This window comes from Herpailurus yagouaroundi, unplaced genomic scaffold (assembly GCF_014898765.1).
Source record: "Herpailurus yagouaroundi ecotype Mexico unplaced genomic scaffold, PumYag 100, whole genome shotgun sequence".
In the NCBI taxonomy this organism is placed as follows: domain Eukaryota; kingdom Metazoa; phylum Chordata; class Mammalia; order Carnivora; family Felidae; genus Herpailurus; species Herpailurus yagouaroundi.
Window position 1 is genome coordinate 24,575,603 of NW_024412391.1, and position 25,070 is coordinate 24,600,672.

Sequence of the window (25,070 nt, forward strand, 5' to 3'; positions counted from 1 at the left end):
GTGTGTGTGTGTGTGTGTGTGTGTGTGTGTGTGTGTGTGTGTGTGTGAGAGAGAGAGAGAGAGAGAGCGAGAGAGAGAGAGAGAGATTGTTAAAGTGATCTATCTTTGATATCTATCAACAGACATAATTCAAATGCAGTGCCAGATAACATCAAAGTACAAGTCCTGGTTATTTAGGGTAAATATGAAACTTAGGGTTATGGGCAACAAAAATAATGATGAGGCAAAATAAGCCAGAAGGTTTCCTTCTCCCAAAGTCACTGGAGGACTCTTCTTTCTCATCTGAGATAAGGACTGGGAAATGATCCATTCCCTGATTTTGAAAAGGCAGAAAAGCTTCCTGTTCTTGCACTCATTCCTTGCCCACTGCAGTCCACTGACTACGTTCAACAAGTTCACAATAAGCAACCTCCTTGATGGAAGGGAGTACCTTTCTGTCCTTACCTAATTGAATCCTCTGCAGTCACTGACACTTACCACACTCCCTTCTAAAAACTAGTTTCCCTGGATTTTCAAAAAAAGTTGTTTTTCCACTCTCTTCCACTGGACTCTAAGCTCAGTGAAGGCATGGGTCATGTTTATTTCGTTTATTTCTGTGTACCTAGCTTTCAGCATAGCATGGAACAAAAAGTAGGCTTTCCTTGTCATTCTCCTTTGTCAGTCCATCCTTCTCTATCTGGCCTATAAATACAGGTTTTCCTAAAGCTTACTTTTTTTTTTTTCTCTTAAATCAGATAGTGATTTCTTCTTATTTGTTCTTTGACTTGATGAATCATCTTCAGGATGAACACATATCCACATATCCACACATCCAATAATATATCCACATATCTAAACACATATCCAATATCCAAGCTGATATTCTAAAGCTTTAGATGTTAAACTTTTTGCTCTTTATAACCTTTTGGACACGTAAATGAATGAGGAACAAAGAGTTTTTATTTATGTGTCTTGTATTTATTAATACTTAGTATATTAGCTATTAAGCCAGAAATTTTTTAATTCCTTAAAAATAATAGTAAAAATGTAATTGGTAATTGCCTATTTAAAAATGTTTTTATGATAAATATCTTAGTAAATAAAAAATTAGTGTAAGGTTGTGGTACATTTTTGTACATTGTGGTACATATTTGTAAATGTGTGGCTTAATAGAAGACAGTTGGATACTCATACCCACATTCAACCTCTTATGATATGCTGTTTTGGTTGAAGTATATTAAGGAAATAGATGGGAAAGGGATTAATATTCCAATAACCTTAGTAGGAATTATGGATACTTGTCTTTGATATTACACTAAAATTTGGCAGGCAGTAGAGGACTAAAAGTTGATTTCAATGTGAAATCTGAAAACAGATTGTTATGGACTGAATTGTATCCTCCAAAATTCATATGTTGAAGCTCTAACCCTAACCCCCAATGGGACTGCCTTTGGAAACAGAGCTTTGAAAAGGCAATTAAGATTGAATGACTCACAAGGGCACAGCCCTAATCTAACATGATTGGTGTCTTTATAAGAACAGGAAAGATACCAGGGTTGTATATGCACACAGAGAAAAGGCTGTGTGAAGACACAGTGGCTAACTGTAAGCCAGGGAAAGACGATTCAGGAGAAATCCTATCTGCCGGAACCTTGATCTTAAACTTCCAGCCTTTGGTTCTATGAGAAGATAAATTTCTGTTGTTTAAGCCATACAGCCTGTGGCATTTTTGTTATGACAGCACTATCAAACTAATACATAGATCAATGAAATTTTAGAACTCTGTAATGTTAAAACCCTTTCTATCTTTCTCTTTGAGTGGATCATATATCCATGCATAATTTTGAAAAATCATCCACAGGTCATTTGGAAAATATTGATTGAGATACAGATTTTCCAAATTTTGACATAATTCTTTATAATAAATCAAAAGTCATATTTTTTAAAATTATCATTATAATCTCATGAAGATTGTCTTTATTGGATATCAAGCTTACAGTGGCAGATGCTAGTTTTCCAACTTTTTTACATTTACCTGAAAACTTGAATTTTATTATTGTCCACAAATGCTGTCACTGGTTTTCCTTGAAGTGAGGGACTGATTGCATTCAATTTCAACATGTCATCCAGATAACGAGCAATCATGATTTGTCTAGTGGTTGTTCTCTCAGATAAAAATGGTGCACCTTGAAAATATTGGCTAGTTCAGCTTGCAACTGAGACAATCACATAAGTATTTTTGTTTTCTTTTTTCCTGAATACAATCTGTATGTGTGGCAAGTTCTTTTTGTGTACTTCCCATTTGCTCACAAGATTATTAAAAAGATAAGTACCCAAGGATTGACATTTGACATTTGATAAAATTAGTATTTTATTGGCTTTTAGAAGTTTTGTTTTTTTTTGTTTTTCTTTTTGTAAGTGAAGAATATAATTACAACTGACTACGGCTAAACTGCCAAGAGTCGTCGCTGGCATGGCATGTGCACTGTGAGCAAAAAGACCAATGCAGTGGAAAACAGAAAATAACACCTTAGTAACGTTATGAAATTAGAGTTGATCGTGTAGATTCTCAGAAACATTCTGGGAGCCTTAGAGGTCTGTGGACCACACCTTGAGTTTGGTTCTTCCATAGAAATCTCACATTCAAAAGATCCAACATTGAGCTAATTTTCTTCCCACTTAGGTCTGAGCCTCTTTCTTATTCTCACCTTGTTGGTAGGTACTCCCACGTACCTATTTACTTAAGACTGCAATCTAGCATCGTCTCAGTTCCCTATTCTTGGGTTTTGTGATGGGGAATCAGGATAAACAGAGGGTAACAACAGTAGAGGCAAATCAGAGGATTTTTATTTAACTCCACCTAACTGTTCATTCTTTGTCATTTTCACATATACATCAAACTTTACGATAAAGCAAAATAAATATTCACTTTCTTAAGTATGCTATTCTTTCTCTTTAGACTCCTAGTCAATGCTTATGTTATCCTCTCTGAGTGAAGCATTCTTTTCTCCTGATATTCATTTCCCACTCCTGCCCTTTTCATGCTATGGTCTCACCATAGGTAACACTTCATCATTGTCTGATTCTGCTCCCATAGCATCTTTTATCACAGCATTTATTACAGTATATTGGAATTGACTGTTCCGTTGTGTGTGGCCTCTGTTGTATCTTAAGCAATATGAGGGCAAGTACTGTTAGAAGTTGTCACACAATCACCTAAGGCAGTTAGCTGTTGGTGTGGTTTTATAGAATTTTAATTGTAGAATAGATTTGTAAAAACTGAGTTGATATACATAATATAAAATGTCAAGTTGAGGATGATAAATATGCTTTGTTTTAATGCCCTTTGTTCAAGTGTTTATAGTATTCAAATTGAAAATATAGCTCTGAGGGGCGCCTGGGTGGCGCAGTCGGTTAAGCGTCCGACTTCAGCCAGGTCACGATCTCGCGGTCCGTGAGTTCGAGCCCCGCATCGGGCTCTGGGCTGATGGCTCAGAGCCTGGAGCCTGTTTCCGATTCTGTGTCTCCCTCTCTCTCTGCCCCTCTCCCGTTCATCCGCTGTTTCGATCTGTCTCACATTGCAAAAAATATAAAAAAATTTTAAAAAAAAAAAATAAAAAAAAAAAAAAGAAAATATAGCTCTGAGAATTTAATAGGAGTTGTTTTATAATTACACTGTTTCCATTCCCTAAACTTTCAAATAAGATATAAACCAATTAAAATACCTAAAGCTTGTCAGATTTACCTTATAATGTAGCTCATTGTTATACAAAATAGAAACAGGAACAATTTTATGATCATACAAAAGGATACTATTGCCACAGAAATGTATAGTCTTGAAAGACTTTCAGACATGTCAAGGAGTGAAAGGAGAGCTAGATATAGGGATCTTTCTCAATTATTAGATAACTGTGTTATCTCTGCTGAGAAAACAGTAGAAGCAGCAATGGAGTAAAAGAATACTCTAGTAGCAAACAACAGTTGGATTTTTTAATTAAAATACATCAATATTATCTTTTTACTAGAGTTAAGCAATTACTTGATATAAACTTTCTTATAAATATGGATAAACATTTCTCACATTTTTTTATATTCTTAGATTTTAATTTTTGTTTCTCATATAAAAATATACATTTGCTTTCAGCTTTCAATACTCCAGTCACAATTCACTGCACTTGATACCAGAGCTTTGGCATTGCCATAGTAGTAGGTGAGTCCTACTACTATGTCCTTCCCATTTGTAATGGTTAATGGTCTGAAGAGCTTTCTCATGTGGAGACCAAACGTGGTTAGTCCAAAGCTCAGGCTAAACTTCATTAAGAGGTCCTGGTGGGCTGAATTATACTTGAGTGTGCAGTGTGGTCCAAGGGGCAGACTGACGTGGCTCTGCTCACAGAAGGACATTTCTGAACATGGCAGGGGCTGTGAGAGAAGGGGTGGAGAAATGAATCATGTCCCATGCGTTAGGAACTCTGGATCCACATGGGGTTTAAATTTGTATGAAATATTGACAGATGCTGGTTGATGACCAAAACAGCAAAATGACACTGACTTCGGAAAAGGAAACAGGAAAGAAACTATTAGAAATACATTTGGGGATTTGCCCCAAGACCATTCTCGATGGCAGAGAGAGACTCTGAAGACTTGAAAAAAACATGATGAGCTTAATATACCAATCTGGGCTTTTTCCATATCCTTCAGGTGCACTTGACAATGAAGACAATTCCTTTGAAGATTTTGTCACTGGCAGAAGTAATATGTAATAAAAATGCAAGGAAGACTTGCAAACAAAGAGTAGACCACCCCTTACAATATTCTCTAAAGGGAGTCAGTCATGCATTCTAAAGTGGCAGGAAGTATGATGAAAGCATTTTAATTTAGCTTTGTTACTTTTTAAGAGTCAAACCCAAAACTGACCATCAGAATTTTAAACCATATTCCAATGTTATGTAAGTCTCTTAAAATACGGAGAAATCCTAAATTGTTTCTTCCATCTGATCTGTGTGAAATGAACATCTCTGTCTTTTAAACATAAGAGAATGTTATGAAAATTAAATTTGGACAGTATTTTATATTTTTGAGAGTTAAAATTTAAAAAAATACATTAAGTTTAAGGAAAGATATGTCTAGGCAACAGAATTTAATTTTTATTTCTTCCTTTTATTTAGTGAAGCATTATCATTGCACACAAATTTAAATATGTGCTCTGCTCCTTTCAGATGTAGGAGGTATCTTCTTATTCATTTTTTTAAATATGGTCGATTTCTTTTCACCATATCTAATGATTTATTGTTGCTTATAGTTCAGAAGATCACATTCAAAACAAAGTTCCTCATAAGAACCACACAGATTGGTCTGCAAGTAAAATATGATTTACACAAACAAAACCCACAAAAAACCCACACAGCTGGCTGTCCCAGAGAGTGCAGAGATGGGACAGAGGCTGCAGGCTGCCACGGTTTCTGAAAAGAAGTAGGAGGAGGGCCCAGGTGGTGACTAAACCACAGACTTGTAACAAGCAGTTCAAGAGTGCCTCCAATATGATGCAGGGAGACCTGCAGGGTCCAGTGGTCCCTGTCCTCCTCCAGGATGCTCCGGGTATCCTTAAACTTACTGGTCAAGAGCAGGAACTGACCCAGCAGGTCACCGGACATCAAACTTGCAGAGTTTCCGAAACTCGTGATACACTTGCTGCATGCTGACCCCAGGCCATCTCCGGACACTGAAGAGGAGGACGAAAGGTTGGATCCTGGGGTAATCTGGACCAGAAAAATTAATGTTAGGGACCCGGGCTTGGATAAGATTCACCTGGTTCACACAGGGAGCCAGCTCATGGATACAGCAGAAAGGAGACCTCAGTCATGGCACGAGCACCCTGCACCCTCCATAAAAGCAAGTGTGTCGCTTTCAAAAGAACTGATTCAAATCTATCGATCACAGCCTTACAGGGGTACTCAGTCTCAGTGTACAAGTTTCACACTTGCTTGCATGAATAATCATTGGCCCAAAATTTTTGGTAGGATTCAAGTCATTGTTTAGGACTTCATAAACTTATAAAAGATTTGACACCCTTGGGAAATTCACTTCCTTCCAGATATCCTTTGTCATATTGTCCATGTCGATGAGAACAGGTTGTGGATATTCAGCTTGAATTGATCACGTTGTGGTTTCCTCACTTTTCCCACTATTATACCCTGGTCTCTCAGTCCTGTCCAGATGTCAGGGATGGCCTGCCTCAGCACCAGCTGGACCTCAAATGCCTGGAAGCCAGCAATACCAGGGAGAGTCATCCAGTTACCCTCCTCCACCAGGTCCAGCCACCATGTCACCTCATCAATCACCACCTTGATCCAGTCTATCCAGAGAATTGCAAACTCTCCAGTTCCCAATCAGGATGTTGTGTTTAATGTTCTTCTTCTGTTCTTCATTCATATAAGGGATCCCATTTTTGAGAAACTTGTAGTCGAAGCCATACTGATTTATATATAACAGTTATATATAAACAAAGAAGTTCACAAGTATTATTTTTAGGACATTCCCTTACTTCTAAAAGAAAATTGACAAGTTCTAAAATACACTAAGAGGACAGGAATGGAGAATGTAGAAGAGAGAGGAAAGTAGAAGTTGTTGAAATTTAGAGGAAATTTTTTTAAAATTTTTAAAATTTTTAAAAAAGAAAAGTATCAGTTGAACTGATAGAGAAGATAAATCTGCCTATTCCCCCACAAACCAGGTATAAACATAATCTGGCAGGGCACCAGGGCCAGGATTAATGTGCTTCCTGTATGTCTATGAAAAGAATAATGTAACTTTGGTGAGGATATAGTCTAGAAAGCATTCCCATTCTGGGATTTTGTAGCATGCTCCTGGCACAGTGTTGTTATGCTAAACAACAAGGGGAGAAGTTGAATAGAATTGCGTTACAGAGGAAACCCCGTGACAGAGCATCAGAATGGAAAATTGGCTCAGTATGAAGGTAGCTAGATGGACATCAGTGGTAGCTGCCTATTATATAGGTGATGTTGGCACTGGAGTCACCATGAAGGCAGGATTCATGTGTTTATTTCACTTAACCGACTGAGCCACCCAGGCGCCCCTTTCATGTGTTTATTTCAAATACTTCATCACTGAATGTCACATTCCTTAACATATTAATTCCTCAAAAATAGTTACTGATTGAATAATGTTGAGAAACACTGTCTCAGCCAAGCATCACATAATCTGTGGCTGTGGCAAGGTGTGTGTGTGTGTGTGTGTGTGTGTGTGTGTGTGTGTGTGTGTTATATCTTGTGTATTCATTCCAATATCCCTTTGCTAAGTGGCAAGATGTTCTGTATAATGGGAGTGAGTAGGGCGAGACGTACTTCTAGTAACCTAGATAGAGGGGGCGAGCTAAGAAATTACTGTTTATTACTGCATTTTTTACTCCATTATATGCTCAGTTTGTACCTGTTATATAAATATAAAGATAGCAGAGAAGAACATAAATAAGAGGAAAAGGCATATACAGATTTGCAATACAAAAAAAAAAAACGAATTATGTAAACCTTTAAAAAACAACAGAGAGGGAGAAATGATTCTGAAGTTTCACTATAAAGATGGAATCAATTTGTTCCCCTTTTTAGTCAACTCTGCCTTGAAATATTTTTTTCAGGCCAAATCTGTGATAGCAGCAGATATTAACTGTGGAAATAAACTAGAAAAATGCATGTTGCACTAAAGGACAAATATAGCTAGCTCTGTCTCAAAGCTGTGGAGAAAAAATGTCCTTCACTAATTTGTCTCTAGATTAAGGGGTAGATTAAACTTGATTTCACATCTATTGTCAAGTAAGTTAGCAATTTAGTTGTAACTTCATTTATTTTTATGCCTTTTCTTATTTTCCCAAGTAGCTAGGTTCAGATTTTTTACATGGGGCTGATTTGTGGACTGTGCCCATTAAGTAGAAGATGAGGTCAAATCCATCTGTAGGAAGACATTATTTATTAGAAAGGGGATCTATTTCAGGAGACATTGTAGGAAACTGTATAGCTCCAGATTAAATATATCTTTCTTTCTATGGAGTCTCTTCTTGGCTTCCAGAACTTGGCTGATAGCCATTAATAGAAATGAATGTGACCAAAATACCTCACCACTTTAATTTGTTGTGATTGATCTGTATGGCAGTGCTGATAACACCATCTTAATTAGCTGCAGCAAATTGTATCTGACGAACCATTAGATAACATATTCATTCTTTCCATAGAGGTCTTATGCTGAACCAGATTCTTTACATTCTTTATCTCATGTATTCTTCATTCAGTTTTGCCAAGTAGTAAATATTATCTGCAATGTGTGGATGATAACCTTAGAGAAATTATTGACATGCATGGGATCACAATCCCAGCAGTGGCAGTGTTGGGACTTGAATTCCAAGGATCTTTCTGAAGCTCCTCTTCTTAGCCACCAAGCTACAGATAGTCAAGTGTATGTTGAAATAATACCAACTTGTCATCAATATTAACATAAGCTGTAACAGTTTCTCACATCATAGCTAGAGCCAGAATTTAGAGGAAATAGAGTAATTAACCATTTGCTGAGTAGTCTATAACATAACATAGCTTTTCAGTATTTTTTTCAAGTGAGAAGAATTGGGCAAATGTTTTATAGTTAAGCCTAATACGAGCAGGCAAACTGGGTTTAAAAGGTTGTGAGAATTTATATATCCAAAATTGTTACATCTTATTTTGTTCAAGTTGGGTTAAAATGCTCTGGTAGGAATGAAAAGTAAAATCACTAAAAGAAGCAGTTTGGTTTTGATAGAAAGTCAAATTTTAAAATGCCAGCAATATGTACCAGAACAGGAAGGGTTAGTAAACAAGGCAATAAAATGTATCATTTTGTTATAAGAGCCAGTAATGCAGCCTGAGTGTAATGGGTTCTTCCAGAGAGAGAAATATTCCCTGCCTGTCATGGAGGGTAAAGGAAGACAAGTTAGCCCGGTTTCAACTGTGTCCCATCTTAAATAGGGTGATTCTTGTGTTCAGACCATGTGAAAAATCTACAAGCAGCATTATGGGAGAAATACAAACAAACCAACCCAGGCATCAATTTCACTGTGATCTATGAGATTGATCTTTAGGAGGGTAGTATGTTCTTATTTTTGCGGTAAAGCTGAAGGTTTGGTCTGACAATATACATCTGACATCTTCAAAGAACTGCCTACCCCAGAGCCTTGCATGAAATCCAATTTAAAAGGAAAACCTTTTAGATAGTACTGAGCCAATGAGTAAATCCTATTCACCTGCAACCCTCCCAGTGGTATGCCCCCATGTTAGAAAGAAGCACTCATAGGATAGTTGGAGGGGCCAATGAGACTGATAGGGAGAATTTTTTAAGACAGGAAGGTAAGTAAATGACTACCCTTCTGGTGGAGGGGAAGTACTTGGGGGCAGAGCAAGTCAGAAAGAAGTCAGACATCAAGGTCTCCATTTAGAATCAAAACAATAAGGTGGTGAAAACTGACCAGATGAGTTTGGGAAAGTCTCACTGCAAGGGATTTGTTTCTTTCTTCTCCTCTAGGTGTAACCCATAATGACTGCAAGTTGCTGAGGGAAGTCCCATATTCAGCAGGGCTCTGACATTACGTGGCAGCAGTTTAGAAATGGGTGAGGAAAGTTATCAGTGCAGAATGGAGGCTGGGACAAAGACTGCCTTGCAGAGTGCTCCTTTGCAAACATGGAACATTCTGAGCAGAAGGAAAATAGCAATTAGGTGAATTTACTCTGATATTCTATCTTGACTCCTGACATAGAAGACATCCTCCAAATCTTGCAGAGTCCCAATAGGTATGGGGGAAAAGCTGTGTTGAGAGCCAGAGGACAGCCTTGGAGCTACCTTCAAAACAAACAGAGCAATGAAGTAGCCAAGACTATGAGCTAGAAAGCCCAAAGCAGGGGCCAAACAGAAGAAAGGTCTCAGCCTTAGGTTTTGCCTCATCTGTAAAAGAAGAGGTGAAATACAGAGAACTGGCTAGGAAGGATGGGAACATAATGATTCTCCCCTTGGTTAGTTTCAGCATTAGGGGCTGCCAGCACAGAGTGTTCAAGAACCAAAGCAGGGTCAAAAATGCATTAGCAGTTACCAACAGATGCCTACAGAAGAGATGAGACCCGCTGTACCACATGAGGGTGGGGCAGCATAAACCTAGGAGATAGCCCAAGCCAAATGGATCCTTCTCCAATCTCAAAGAATAATTGCATAAATGAAGGAGGGAGAACATGGGAAAATAGTTCTGAGGGTGACTTGGGATTTGAATTGATTGCATATTGTCTTGAGACTGTTTTGACAGGTTTTGAAGAAGAATAACAAAGGTTTTAAATAAGAAAAGTTTGAAAACCTTATATTCGTTTTCTACCAGCCAGAATGGTAAGGCTCATGAGGATATTTAGATCACTTATAGAACATAAAGAGAGTACAGATTTTGGCTTATCTGCATTAGAGTGCAAAATTTCAACCATGCTACATATGTCAGACCCAGATGAGAGGATCCACCCCTTCACTCTTTTTCCACATTTAGCATTTCATAAACTTAGTAATTTTCCTAAAGATTTTGTAAGGAAGATGCACTAAACAGCCTTCTGCTATTCTGCCATCCTGCTGGATCTCTACAGTAAATCTCCCAGCAGCCACGCCTCTGACATGTGGCCCCCCAACCATGCACAACTTTCGAAAAAGTGACCACCAGTCCACCAGCTCCCACTGCTTTTCCTGAGGGGAGCAGTTTTGTCAGTCTAGCTGGTACTAAGATTGTGGATAGAAAGGTTCTATCTTGCTATCTAAGCTTTAAGTACAATAGTCTACCATTTTGAAACTTGATACCTCGATAAAAGGACACAGCCTGTCCTGTGATAAGAAATGATAACTTACTATTTGTACAGCTGTCACTAAAAATGGAATGCTGTATGAACTGAGGTATAGGAATACAGGAGGTTGACTGGTTCGGGCCAGATTCATGTCAAGTAGTGTTTCCAAATGATGAGCTTTCAATGTGGCTGAAAATTAACAATCACCCATGGATCTTTGGAAAAAACATTCCTAATGCTATCATAGAAATCTGGTCCAATAACATAGTAAAAGGGTTATAACACTTGCACATTGTTTTTCTCACAAAATAGCACTGGATGAACATGCTGAGGTCTCCATTATTCAAAACAGAAACTTGAGTTTCGACGAGGTTGTCATGTATGCAGGTAGGTCACTTGACTGGAAATGCTGATGTATCCTAGCCACAGACAAGGGCTTTGTCCTGTACTTTTATTTCTAGGTAAATTGTCTAACCATTCTGAGCCACAATTTTATCATCTCTAGGATAGAGGTAATTATCTACATTTAGAATTACCATGACAATAGTGATAACAGTGCTCAATTCACATATAAAGGACATTGACATTATTGTTGTTGTTGAGGGATGATCATCACCTCTCAGCCGTATCTGACATTAATGAAAATGGCAGGCACTTGAATTGCATAAGCTACAATTAGGATATCTAACAATGTCAAGTATAATCTCATAACTTAAAATGTATTTCGGTGACATATTCATTACTGTTATTGATAGTTTTCTGATAGGTTTGAATACCTGTCACATTATTGGTGATCATAATTATAATTGTAATTGTAACAATTATAATACACTGTTATTGTTATAGCAATATCACCCAGCACTCCAATTTGTTCTCATGTTTCTGCTCTTACATAGCTCATGATTTTATGTATGCCAAATGATACAGTAAATGCTTGATTCCTATGTTTTTAGTTTTCAGAGGTGTATATTTGCAGCAATCAGCTGGAACATGTTTTTTTCTTCCTTTGATTTTTATAGTTTTTTTTTTTCAATTTGAATTCAATTTTTCCCCTCTTACCTATACTCAGGCAATGAAAATTTATCTGGTCTCCTTAGTCATCAAGAGACAAGGTGACAACATTATGGATTTTGCTTCACCTTCTACTGTGAAGGTTGATCAGATACCTCTTTGAGATACTACCCCTCTCTCCCTCTTCATTCCAGGTGGATATGTACCTCCTTTGCTCATATTGTAAGCATGCAGTGTCTCCCTGTTGTTCTGAGGTATGACTGTCTCCCAACTAGTTATCTGAAGCCAAACCCATAAAGTATCCTGGAAACTGCTGTTTCAAGAGGAACCACTGTCCACCTCTTCCTCTTTCCCCTCTTTAATTTCTCATTAATTCTGCAAATAATTGTTGAGCACCCACAACCTACCAGGCAATGTTATGTTGAGTGTCTTCTATTTACCCACTAACAATAGGAGGTAGTAGGTTCTTGTTTATGAATTCTTTGTTTCCGTTTTCTATAAGTTTTAACTTCTGAATAGATATAAAAATAAGATAGCTATAATATCTACTTATAAAAATATCTTTCTTGCAGTGCAGTATTAATCATTACTAATTACAGAGTAATTATTCTAAACTATGCACTAACTAAAGGCTTTGCATGAATTGATCATATATAGTTCTCCTAACAACACTAATGCATATTTTTTGTCATAATTTTTAGAAAAGAACCAGATTTAGAGAAATTAGTTAATTCCTGAAGGTCAAACTGTAAGAACCCAGTAAAAAACAGAAATCAAATTCAGAGAACTGGACTTTTAACTATTATGCAAAACTGATGGCTCTTCAGTTCTTGATGCTCTTCCCAGAGTTCAATTAGTAGCACTCAGGGAGAAGCAAAAAATAATAATAATAATAATGGTAATGATAATAATAAAATTTAAAAAGCATGCTTCCATTTTTTTCCCCACAAGCAGTGAGAGGCACTGGGACTGAAGTTTATTTAAGCCAACAAAGTTTATTTTTCCCAATTCAGTTTCAAAAGCCTGATAATTAGTGAAATTAATTCTTAGGTTCTGATCATAGGTTGCAAACATCAGTTTTTGATGGTGTTTTTGGTTTTAACTTTTTCTGTGTCCTAATGGGAGAGGATCTATTGGGTTAGATAGACAGAAATACAGTCACAGGTATACACACATAATTCTATGCCTATATATGTGTATGTGCATTCCCAGGCACATGAGCACACAGAATTGGCATAGGAGAGCATCTTCATCACCGCGGAGTTTTCCAAGTCCCACTCCTAGATACATTAAAATGCCACCTGATGACTAATGTACACATGGAATTCCAGGCCTGTGTGTGTGTGTGTGTGTGTGTATGTGTATTATATATACTCATAAATCTCCCCCTACAGCCATTTCCCACATTGTCAATTAAGGTGCTCCAGTAGTTATGGACCCATTGTGCATTGGCTTCTAGAGCGGCTTCATATTGGATCCTCCTGCTAGTCAGCTGGATTCAAGGGAGATTCCTTTGTACATACAAATGCCTGTAACACGTTGCCAAGACAAATGGGATTTGTCTATATTCTAAATATACTTAAATCTCACAGAAATCATTTATAAAGGGTTTTCTTTTCTTTGACCATTTAAATTTTATTTCCTAAAAATTGCAGAAACCATGGGAGATTCACAGCGGCCCCTTCAGCAATGCATAGCAGATGGGAATCAGAAGCTTTAATAGATGCAGGAGGATAAAGTTGCCCCTCCCTAGTAGTAGACCTTTTATTTCAGGATAGACAGTGATCCAGGTTTAAAAATGACTTGTGGGTGATATATATAGGAAGTACAATATGTTCCAATTTGACAACAGGAACAGTACTTTTTTAGAAGAAAATATAATGCAGGGATTCACTCATATTCAATTATATATTTTTAAAAAGGCAGAGGGATTCAGTGGTACAGTGATGAATTATTTCACCAACGGAGGATTTGGGGAAGGGCTATCTGACTGAATATTCAGGAGAGAACAAGTGTCAATGTAGCCAAGCAAGTGATTTAACTCATGACTTTTTTCCCACTGAATTTCCTGCCTGCTGGAATAAATTAATGCCTTATTTTAGCAATGGGTAGGATATTAAATCAATGGGATCTGTTTAATGGAACAATTAAGTGAAAAAAAGAGTACAATCGCTGGTGGGGGGTGTGGGTGAGAGACCAGATGGCATTCTCAGTTAAGTTTCAGATTCTCTAGGCCACTGCTTTTACCTGAGTGCCCCTCCTCACTTAATTGATACAGTGGTGGGGTGGGGTCAAGCATCTAGCCAGGCTAAATATAAGCCTGGTTAAATGTAAGCATAGACTGGGGAACTAATAAAAAATACCCATGTCAGGGCCCATTCTAAGACCAATTTCAGCAGAAACTCAGTCGGGAGCAGGTGATGAATGGGTATTTCTAAAAGCCACTCTGTCCAGGGTGATGCTAATAAGTAGCATGGGTTGAGATCTGTTGGTGTACTGGATGTGAAGGTGGACCTTGGTTGCTGAAAGTTGTCTGTTCTTAAGCTACATTTTTCTAAATCACAAGATAATCTCTCCTTAGCTTTTCTCATTTATCAGGTTGCAAAAATAATAAAACGTGCTTATAAATCTTACCAAACACTCCATTTTGTGAAATCATGGCAATTAATGTATGAGCCCCTTTCTTCATTATCACAATGAAGATATAACCTTCTGAAAGGCATCCTTGTTTATATCTAGACAAATGCTTGCTGAGATCTTGGCATTAAGATGATAAAGTTAAGCTTCTACTCTCTCTTAATAGGATTTAGAAAGAAATAGAGAGATTAATATCACAACTGAGATAGAAAGTAGAATTGACCTTTTGTATTAAATGAAGGGCAATCTAAAAAAGTTGTTCTATCTTAAAACAAGTAAAATACTTCATAATCCAACCAAAATCATTTCTTAGATCAGTTTTTACCAAGTGGCTTTTTAGTGGTTTCTTTGAAGTGAATATTTTATCATATTTCTGAAATTTGTGAAAGGCCATTAAAAGAAGTCTAGAATGCCCAGTGTTAAATCTACACAGCAGGACCTAGATACCTGGTTCAAAGAAATTAAGTTTATATCCACCATAAGCCAGATCTTTTTCTCTCTTTGAACTTTGGATTCTGTGTTGTGCTATTCCCACTGACACCGTAAATTAAAGGATAAAATGGTGACTTTTCACTCTGCTTCCCATAATGATGTATTCTTAGCTGAGCTTAGGTGAGAAATTTGAATGTTTCAGAAAACCAGACTGCTTTCTTTCCTGCCTCAGGGACCAAACTGGCACAACACAGGATCATATATCATTCCAAAAAATTTATACTTGCTTACAGTATTAGATTTTGTTTTAGCCTTTTATTTCTTCTCAACAGATTTTTCACAGCCACAATACTGGAGGCTGTTTCTGAAAACTGCTAATTTTTAAAAATAGACCAGTCAACCAAATTAGCAGGATGACTGAGGGAGAACTTTATTAGGGAGTGAACAGCCGTAAGGTTTCAATAAATCTTTTCAGTCATCTGAAAAAATGAAAAGCTTGGAGGGAGGAGGGGGGGTGGGGCATGATTAGCTCAGATTTATTTAAACAACCAAGAAAGTAAATGCATGATTTGGTATAAGTCCCTTTGAAATTTCATTTCCATAGACTATTTCTTGCCTGAGGGGCACAATAATTTTATGTGATACTATAGATTTAGCAAGTAGATGTCCAATCTATTAGGGATTATTTATTTTAAAATACTTATCAGGCTCACTCAACCTTTCCCTCATCTGCGAGCTTTCTAAACACCTGCATTATATATAGCTCATTGCGTTATAGTTTTTTAAAAGTTTTAAAAGTTTTCCTTGCTAGTTGAGTCCCTCCAGTACAGGGCTTATGTCTTTCCTTTAGGCCTGGCATATGGTAGGGACTTGAAAAAACACTCACTCAATTGAAATAAGGGCTGCGTTACTCTTTGAAAGTACAATTTCGCTTATTTTTTTAATGTGGATGACTTCCCTGATAGATTGTGAGATTTTCAAGAGCATAGACTGAGTCTAGCATTATAGTAGGCACTCAGTAAATGCTTATTTCTCACAAAATTGTATCATTATTTTGATATATACTTCGAATTGTTAAACCAGGTTTTATGGGAAGCATTTATAGGGTATTGTAAATTTATAGTATACTTCCAAAGTCAATTGCAGGAGACTAATCTTATTTGGAGTGTCAAGGGAGATTTCTTTGAAGAAGTGATATTTGAGCCAAGATCATAAAAACAGATCAGCAAGAGTGGTGGAGAGGGATGTATGTGTGTTGGAGGTGAGGAAGCACAGATGAAATAGAGGCAAGAGTATGTGCAAAGGTCCTGACGTAAATAGAAGGTTGACACATTAAAGAAACTGATAAAAGACAGTGCTGCTGGAGCACAAAGTAGGGAAGGATGTTTTTAAGCAAAAAAAAAAAAAAGGTTAATAATAATACTTGCCTTTCCAACTCCGTTATGTATACAAAGAGAGAGCCCTAAGAAAAGATGTGGCCAGATAGGACACTACTGAAGCAGTCCAGGCAAGAGAAAATGGTGGCTTAAACTTGGGTGTGATAATGGTGGTGATGTTGAGAAATGCAGTGCCTCAAACATAGTCGAAGGTAAAATCACCAAGGCTTGCTAACGCATTGAATTAAGCGTGAAAAGAAAGAAGATGGTCAGGATGTCTCCTCTTTCTGGCTTTGTAAACAGATGGATGATTGTACTTTTCATTAAGGAATGAAACACAAGGGGCGCCTGGGTGGCGCAGTCGGTTAAGCGTCCGACTTCAGCCAGGTCACGATCTCGCGGTCCGGGAGTTCGAGCCCCGCGTCGGGCTCTGGGCTGATGGCTCAGAGCCTGGAGCCTGTTTCCGATTCTGTGTCTCCCTCTCTCTCTGCCCCTCCCCCGTTCATGCTCTGTCTCTCTCTGTCCCAAAAATAAATAAAAAACGTTGAAAAATAAAATTTAAAAGGAATGAAACACAAGAGGAAGGCAGGAACGCAATATTGTGAAACTCGGTACATATTGACATTGACATGCTTCTGAACTTCAAGTGGTAATATCTGGAAGACAAATGATGTACTTCTCCAGAGATGAGTAGAGAACTGGGCTAGAAATATAATCAGAGTCATTGGCATGAATGACTGGTTTTGAGCTGAAGCCATACACTGGGCTGAATGGCCTGGGATGAAGTATAGGATGGAAAGGAAAGGGGAGGCCTTTCACTGAGCCTGCACTACCCCAACACTTACCAGAAAGAGAAAAATGGGCAAGCAAAGAAAATTGAGAAGGTAGGTGCAGAGACGTAGGAGGAAAAGGATAAAAAAAAATATGATGGTATAGGCAAAAGAACACTACAGTGCTGCAAGAAGGAAGGTGTGGTCAGCTAAGCAGAAGACCCAAAAACTTCAAGTATACTTAATAACACGCTGGGATAGAGTGGATGGTGCTGATGAGAAAGTCACTATTGAATACCTCCCTATACCTGTTCACTTCTCTGTATCCCATGTCAAATAGAAAACTTTTACACGTAAGAGGATTTTGTTTTATCTTGCTTAGGTTAGGTTATGCATGGGGAATAAATGGAGGAAGAGGGAAGTTGGGGTTTTATAGAGAATAGAGAAGGCTTGAAATAATCTTTTCAGAGGGTGGGAGACACAAAATGTGGTGGCAATGATAGTCTAGCTGAGGTTAATAAATATATAATAATTACAGTGGCACTAATTTTATGTGCATTGTTATTGTGTCAAGCTGAGCCCAGCTACACACATGCAGGCCAGATAAAGCAAATAGTTGGCTTCATCAGTGGTTGATGATTTTTATGATCAAAAAGTCAAAGCCATTGGGGCAAGGGAATTTTGGATATTGACATAAACTTATTGGCATAATGATCCATCCAATTTAAGCTGGTTAGAAGAAGATAAAAACAGAAGGAAAGAGCGGGAGCAGCTAATGAATAAGGTGAAGCCTATGATAGTGATATGAAGCTGCCTGATATCATGAGAGTATGGCAGAATGATCTTATGGGGAAACTTCAAACATCAATCTGATGAATAAAGAGAGGCCAATAATAGAGGTATCAAGGAAATGGAGGTCACAATGAAGTAGAAAAATAATCATATAGGGAATACTTCAACAATAAAAGTGAAACTCTTCAAAGTATGATGCTTAATTAGTGATTTCTGGAGGAGATAGATTTTGGGGGGACACCTGTAGAGCATGGCTGTGCAACTGGTTGCCCAAAGTGTAGCAAAGAATGTTACAGGACGTGAGGAGGTCAAAACGAACACTAAGCTCTAGTAACTAGAGTATTGTAAGGGTCATCATATGAACGTGTGCCAATGAACATGGTAGGAAGGAGATTGCAGATGAAAATTGAAATAAGTACACTCAACACATCTTTTTTTTTAAACATTTTTTAAATGTTTATTTATTTTTGAGAGAGAGAGAGACAGAGCTTGAACAGGGGAGGGTCAGAGAGAGAGGGAGACACAGAATATGAAACAGGCTCTGGGCTCTGAGCTGTCAGCACAGAGCCCGATGCGGGGCTCGAACTCACAGACCATGAGATCATGACCTGAGCCGAAGTCAGACACTAAAACCAACTGAGCCACCCAGGCACTCCAACACATCTTAATTAAATGATCCATGATAGCAAAAATAGTCAGGGTAAGGGAAATTGAAAAATTGGTAATTATTTTTTCAATATTCACTGGAGACTTTCTGGAATATTCCCAAATGGCTTTTTATCTAGGTGAACACAGAAGCATCTGTTTAAACTATTAAAAAACATAATATCTTAAGTTCTCTGTCTCTGGAACCAAATTTTCTATATAAATTAGCTATTAAAGGGATTCTTTGTTATTATTATTTTTGAAAGCATAGTACAATTCTCAATATAAAATTTTTAAAAATACCGGTAATGATAGAGGATGAGAAGTTTTCCTAATAGAGGCTTTTATTCTGTATTGTCTATTTCTTCTCTGGCAGAAAAGAATTATAACCTCATCATCAGATTTAGCACAAGAGGGAAAAATTGAACTTCAGTCTAATAGATTAACTTACTGTACATGTTCTAAAAAAAAAAGGAAATTGCTTTAGGAGATATCTGAAACATAATAAATCAGTTTGAGGAACAAAACAGTACTATATATTGTAATGCCAAAAAAAACATCCTAGAAACATTGATTTGTCTAAGTCTTCCATAGTAAAAAGAAAAAGAAAAAGTAGCTAGCCAATGTCAATCACCTAACATGAAACATTTATTTAATATACTCAGATAGGAAATATCAACTAACAGACAGTAACATGAATTTCTTTTCCTATCAACTTGAAGAAATTTTTTGGTATTTTATTATAAACCATCGTACAATGCTACTTCAGAATTCCAAGGATAACTTACATTAAACAGGATCAATTGCTACTAATATATAATTTTGATAGGTTGTACATGACAGTTTGAAATTATTCTTTCTCTAGATGTGTGTGTGTGTGTGTGTGTGTGTGTGTGTGTTAGTGCTATATACATATTTTGGAAAATTGAATTAGTGATGACGTTATATATCAAAGAAATGTCAAAAAGTAAGCACACATTCTTTTTCTTTCTTTCTTCTATGAGAGAGAGAGAGAGAGAGAGAGAGAGAGAGACAGAGTTGGGGAGAGGGGCAGAGGGACAGAGGGAGAAAATCCCAACCAAGCTCCATGCTTATCACAGAGCCCCACGCAAAGCTCCATCCCACGACCCTGGGATCATGACCTGAGCTGAAATCAAGAGTTGGTCGCTCAACCAACAGAGCCATCCAGACACCCCACACATTTTTTTTCTAAAATAATATGCAAGGGGCACCTGGGTGGCTCAGTCAGTTAAGCTTCTGACTTCAGCTCAGATCATGATCTCCTGCTTTGTGAGTTCGAGCCCTGAATCAGATTCTCCATTTTCAGTGCAAAGCCCGCTTGGGATCCTTTCTCCCTCTCTCTCTGCCCTTCCCACCCCCCCGACTCTCTCTCTAAAAAACAAACATTAAAAAATATGCAAATGTAGACATATTTTTACAGACAAATTAACCCAGAAAAAATGATGGTTTATTTAGTACCTGATAACTCTTTTGCTCTTTGCTATTTTCCAATAGAAAAGATAATTTATCTAGGGATACCAGGGTGGCTCAGTCGGTTAAGGGTGTGACTCTTGATTTCAGCTCAGGTCATGATCTCACAATTTGTGGGATCCAGCCCTACATCAGGCTCTGTGCTGATGGCACAGAACCTGCTTAGGATTTTCTCTCCCTCTCTATACACCTCCCCGGCTCGTGCCTATGCTCATGCTCACTCTCTCTCAAAATTAATAAATATTAAAAAAATAATAATAATTTAGGGGTGTCTGGGTGGCTCAGTTGGTTGGGCATCCAACTTCAGCTCAGGTCATGATCTCACAATTGGTGGGTTTGAGCCCTGAGTCAGGCTCTGTGCTGACAGCTCAGAGCCTGAAGCCTGCTTCAGATTCTGTGCCTCCTCCTCTCTCTGTCCCTCACATGCTCATGCTCTGTCTCACTGTGTCTCTTGATAATAAAATAAATGTAAACAAATTAAAAAATAATAATAATTTATCTAAATAAAATATTAATGTTTGATGCTGTAGATAGCTTAACCAGAGTTAACCATATATATCGTTTCAGTAATTCTTGAAAATTTTATTATGCTCAAATAGTACTTTACCATTCCATTGGATTGTTCAGCAGATTGCTCTTAATTACCCACTATCAACTACATCAATGTTGTGAATGTTGAATCTTCCATTAAATATCTTACATTTTAAATAAGTATTCTTCATAATTATAGTAATGGGAGGTTGGTGCTAGTAATCACAATTCCTACTCTACCTGTATCACATCAGATTTGTTCCGCAGGCATTTTCATGCTTTTTCATTGGTTGAGATTTCATGGAACTAACAAAAAGCAGGGAATTTATGTTTAACATATGAATGCAGAACACATGATCTGGTGTAAAGAAATACTGGCAAAGCTTCTGGAGAAGTTGTAGATTTCAAAGGGCTGCTGTTTTAGTGTGACCTAAAGAATCTTAAGATAGAAGCATTAGGAGGTTGGGCTGACATTCCACGATATTATTTTCTGCCAGGAAGCTAAACTGATGGAGTTTTCTGAGAACATTCATTGTGTGTAGAAAGCACAATGAAATATATTTCAAACACTACAGCTTCAGTGAATGCATTGTTTTAGAGAAGACTAGCAACACAAAAAGGTTTGGTGAACACACAGGTGGAGACAGGGTGCAGAGCTCAGGGATAGAGCAACATGAGCCATATAATTATTTTAAGGCATAGAGGAGAAAACCAGAAACTATAGAGAAGGAAACTATGTAAAAGACAAGAGGGGTGGTGCAGGACATATATCATATGTAAATTTTTTTAAAGGAGCATATGCCACACATATGAAAAGGAAATGGTACACTAAGACTTTAAAAACAAACAAACAAAAAAAACCCAAAAAAAAACCAGCAAGAGCAGAACTGGGAATAACCCAGTCAAAAAACAACTATTATTTATTTCCAAGAGAAAGAGATCCAGTATTAAAACTAAGCTCTTATTGGGGTGCCTGGGTGGCTCAGTCCTTTAAGTGTCCGACTTCAGCTCAAGTCATGATCGCATGGTTAATAAATTCGAGCCCTGCATTGGGCTCTGTGCTGTCAGCTCAAAGCCTGGAGCCTGTTGCAGATTCTGTGTCTTCCTCTCTCTCTCTGCCCCTCCCCTGCTCATGCTTGCTCTCTCTCTCTCCCTCTCAAAAATAAATAAACATTAAACAAATTTAAAACTAAGCTCTTGCCAATTCAAGAATTCTGGATTTAATCATTTATTTGTTGAGCTAAATGTGTAACTTCTTAGTGATTCAATAATAAAGTTTAGCCATAATGAGATTAAGTATTCATAAGTCAATACATTTTCACTTGTCTCATGATTGAGCAATCTTACTGAAACATTCCTGCGAAGATCCTTTAGGACCACATAGAGCAAAATAAAAATAAAATATAGTATAATATTGTTAGAAGTAAAACACATTAATCCAGGTTTACCAAATAACTGTTTGGCTACTACACAGTACTCAGGCAGGGATAATTATGTCTATGTATATCTGTTCAAAGATGCAATTAGTTACATGATTTCAAAAAGCCTATCTAGGTAACTTCGGAGGCAACCAGTAAATGAAAAAGAGATAGGAGTCACAAGGCCCAAGCAATGATACATCTTTTCCTACTTACTATTTCCATAACATTGGGAGAGATACTATATTTCTAATCCTCAATTTCTTCATCTTTAAAATAACAATTAATATAACCTGTACAATACATAATACAAAAATATTTAAAAACAAATATTAAATGTAATTTTCTTGCCAGTATATTTTCAAATACTGCCTAGATGTCTTGATTCTCTTCTTTATTTTTCTACAGGGACTTTTCTTTCTGTATACTTCACCCAACTTTTTTTTCTCACACATTTACAGAGTCACACCCCAAAAGTGGATCTGATGAGGCTCTCATTGCCTACTTTCCAATTTATTTTCCAAACTTGATAGAGAACTGTACTTATAACAGAAAGCTTTCTTATTTTTAACTTCTTTTAGTATTGTTAAATTTGAACTATAAAGCATGTGTTAAAGTCACCAATATCTGTGTCTGAGGAAAAGTTAGGAAAAGTTCTTGAAAACAGTGATGGCAAAAAGACAGGTTAAGCTAATCAACAAATACCCAGGTTTCAAGTAAAACAAAAACCAAGAGATATGTGCTTTTCCCTGTGGATATTGTCTTGACAGTCTTCAAGGATAATGGGCAACTAGAAATCTGAATTTAAAAATGCCACATAGAGGAGCCAAAATGGTGGAACACCATGGAAGTTTTTTGTGTGTGTGTGTTTCGCATCCATGAAATAAATGTAGCCAGATCAACCCTAAACCATCCTGCACACCTAGAAAACTGATTTGAGGACGGACACAACAATCTGCACAACCTAAACCACAGAACTCAGAAGGTACATGGAGCGGAGAGGTGAACTGGGGGAGAGAGAAGCTGCAGAGGACAGGCAGCTGCTTTATCTTGGAGAGAGAGGATGGAGACAGGGGGAGAATTCATGAAAACACCCTCCCCGCCACCAAAAGCAGATGGAAAGAAAGTGGAAAAGTGGAAACAGCTGCAGGGACTGAATGAAAAAGAGAGAAAGTAAAATGATGGGTTCAAATTCCACTAAGACTATAAACGGGGACAGCACAGAGTCTGAAACTCTGCAGCTTGATACCTGTGGTGCTCTGGTGGGAAGAGCGTATCCCCAGGAACAAAGTGAGGTCTGGAGGTCCACGGGCCACAGGAGAGAGGTGGTTCCCTGCTGGGAGGACATTTGGTAGCGGCCCTGTGGCCCCCCCCAACAGGCAAAGGTGCCAGCAGACACCAGAGAATAACCATATTCGTTGGTGCTGGAACATAATTAAGGGTGAAGCCTGGAACCAGATGTGTGTTGAGATTTTCCATAATCCCTGAAACACTGCTGCTACATGATCGCATGAACTTTTTCTGGGTTGGGCTGGCACCCAGCTGCAGTCTCTGGTCATGAGCAGCAGCACGGTCCTGTGAACATTCCTGGGTGCAGCCAGGACATGGCCATGACTCAGTGAGGACTTCTCCAGGAGGATGTGAGCAGGAAAAAGTCACAGTCTCTCAGAAGTGAAGGGTCTGGAAACACAGCCACATCTGAGATAAAACTCAGGAGGAAGGTACTGCCTGGCAACCTGATGGCTTGGTCACAGACAGTGTAAAAGAGGAGAGTAGACAGAAGCTGGAGACAAAAGACAGGTGCGTGATTGCTCATTGGGGAGAACAGAGTCCCAATACTAGAGACTGGTAGGTGGGAGACACTGTTTTCACCCCTCCAGCAAATGCACATACACACCTACAAGCGCCATGTCAATCCACCCCAGTAAGCTAAGCAGCACCATTGAGTGGCAAATAGAGCTGTTATAGTAAGCCCTGCCCAACTGTGCAAACCTCACTCTTCAGGAACACAAATCCTCCGTCTGCTTAGTTTATGGACTATAAAGTGCTTCACAGTTTGACTTTTAGAGGAAAATGATGTAATTTCAATCATATTTCAGTCTGTTCGCTGGTCAAACTATTCAATATTCTTTTTTTCCCTCTTTTTCTTGAATACAAAGAGAAGAAAAATGTTATTTTTATTTTTAATTTTTATTAAAAATATTTAATTTTTCAATACTGTATTATTTACTTTTTTGTGCATCTGTCAAATTCTATTTTACTTCCTTCATTTCATTTTATTCTATTTCATTGTATTCATATTTTCAACTTTTCAAACATTTTCTTTTTCCCTTTTTTTCTCTAATCTATCAAGCTCCTTTCAACAACCAGACCAAAACACACCTAGCATCTAGCAACATTTATTTGATTCTTGTGTGTGTGTGTGTATGTTGATTTAATTCTTTAATTTTAATTTTTTTCCTTATTAATTCCTTTTCTTCCTTCAAAATGACAAAACGAAGGAATTCACCCCAAAAGAAAAAGCAGGAAGAAATGAAAGCCAGGGACTTAATCAATACAGATACAAGCAAGATTTCTGAACCAGAATTTAGACTCACAATAATAAGAATACTAGCTGGGGCCAAAATAGATTAGAATCCCTCTCTGCAGAGATAAAAGAAGTAAAACCTAGTCAGGATGAAATAAAAAATGCTATAACTAAGCTGCAATCTCAAATGGAGGCCACGGCAGCAAAGATGGATGAGGTAGAGCAGTCAATCAGCAATACAGAAGACAAACGTATGGAGAATAATTAAGCAGAGAAAAAGAGGGAGACTAAGGCAAAAGAGCACGATTTAAGAATTAGAGAAATCAGTGACCCATTAAAAAGGAACAACATCAAAATCATAGGGGTCCCAGAGGATGAAGAGAGAGAAAAGGGGTAAAAGGGTTATATGAGCAAATCATAGCAGAAAACTTTCCTAACCTGGGGAAAGATACAGACATCAAAATCCAGGAAGCACAGAGGACTCCCATTAGTTTCAATAAAAACCAGGCATCAACAAAGCATATCATAGTCTAATTCACAGAATGCTCAGGCAAGTAGAGAATCATGAAAGCAACAAGGGAAAAAAAGTCCTTAACCTACAAGGGAAGACAAGACAG

The 25,070-nt window shown here is 37.7% G+C and overlaps 1 protein-coding gene and 1 pseudogene across 1 annotated transcript in view; both read right to left on the reverse strand.

Annotated features, from left to right (window-relative positions):
* KCND2 (potassium voltage-gated channel subfamily D member 2) overlaps window positions 1-25,070 on the reverse strand; it is a 488,701-nt gene that overhangs the window by 310,085 nt on the left and 153,546 nt on the right. The window lies entirely within an intron of this gene.
* On the reverse strand, window positions 4,097-9,220 carry LOC121028430 (poly(A)-specific ribonuclease PNLDC1-like; annotated as a pseudogene).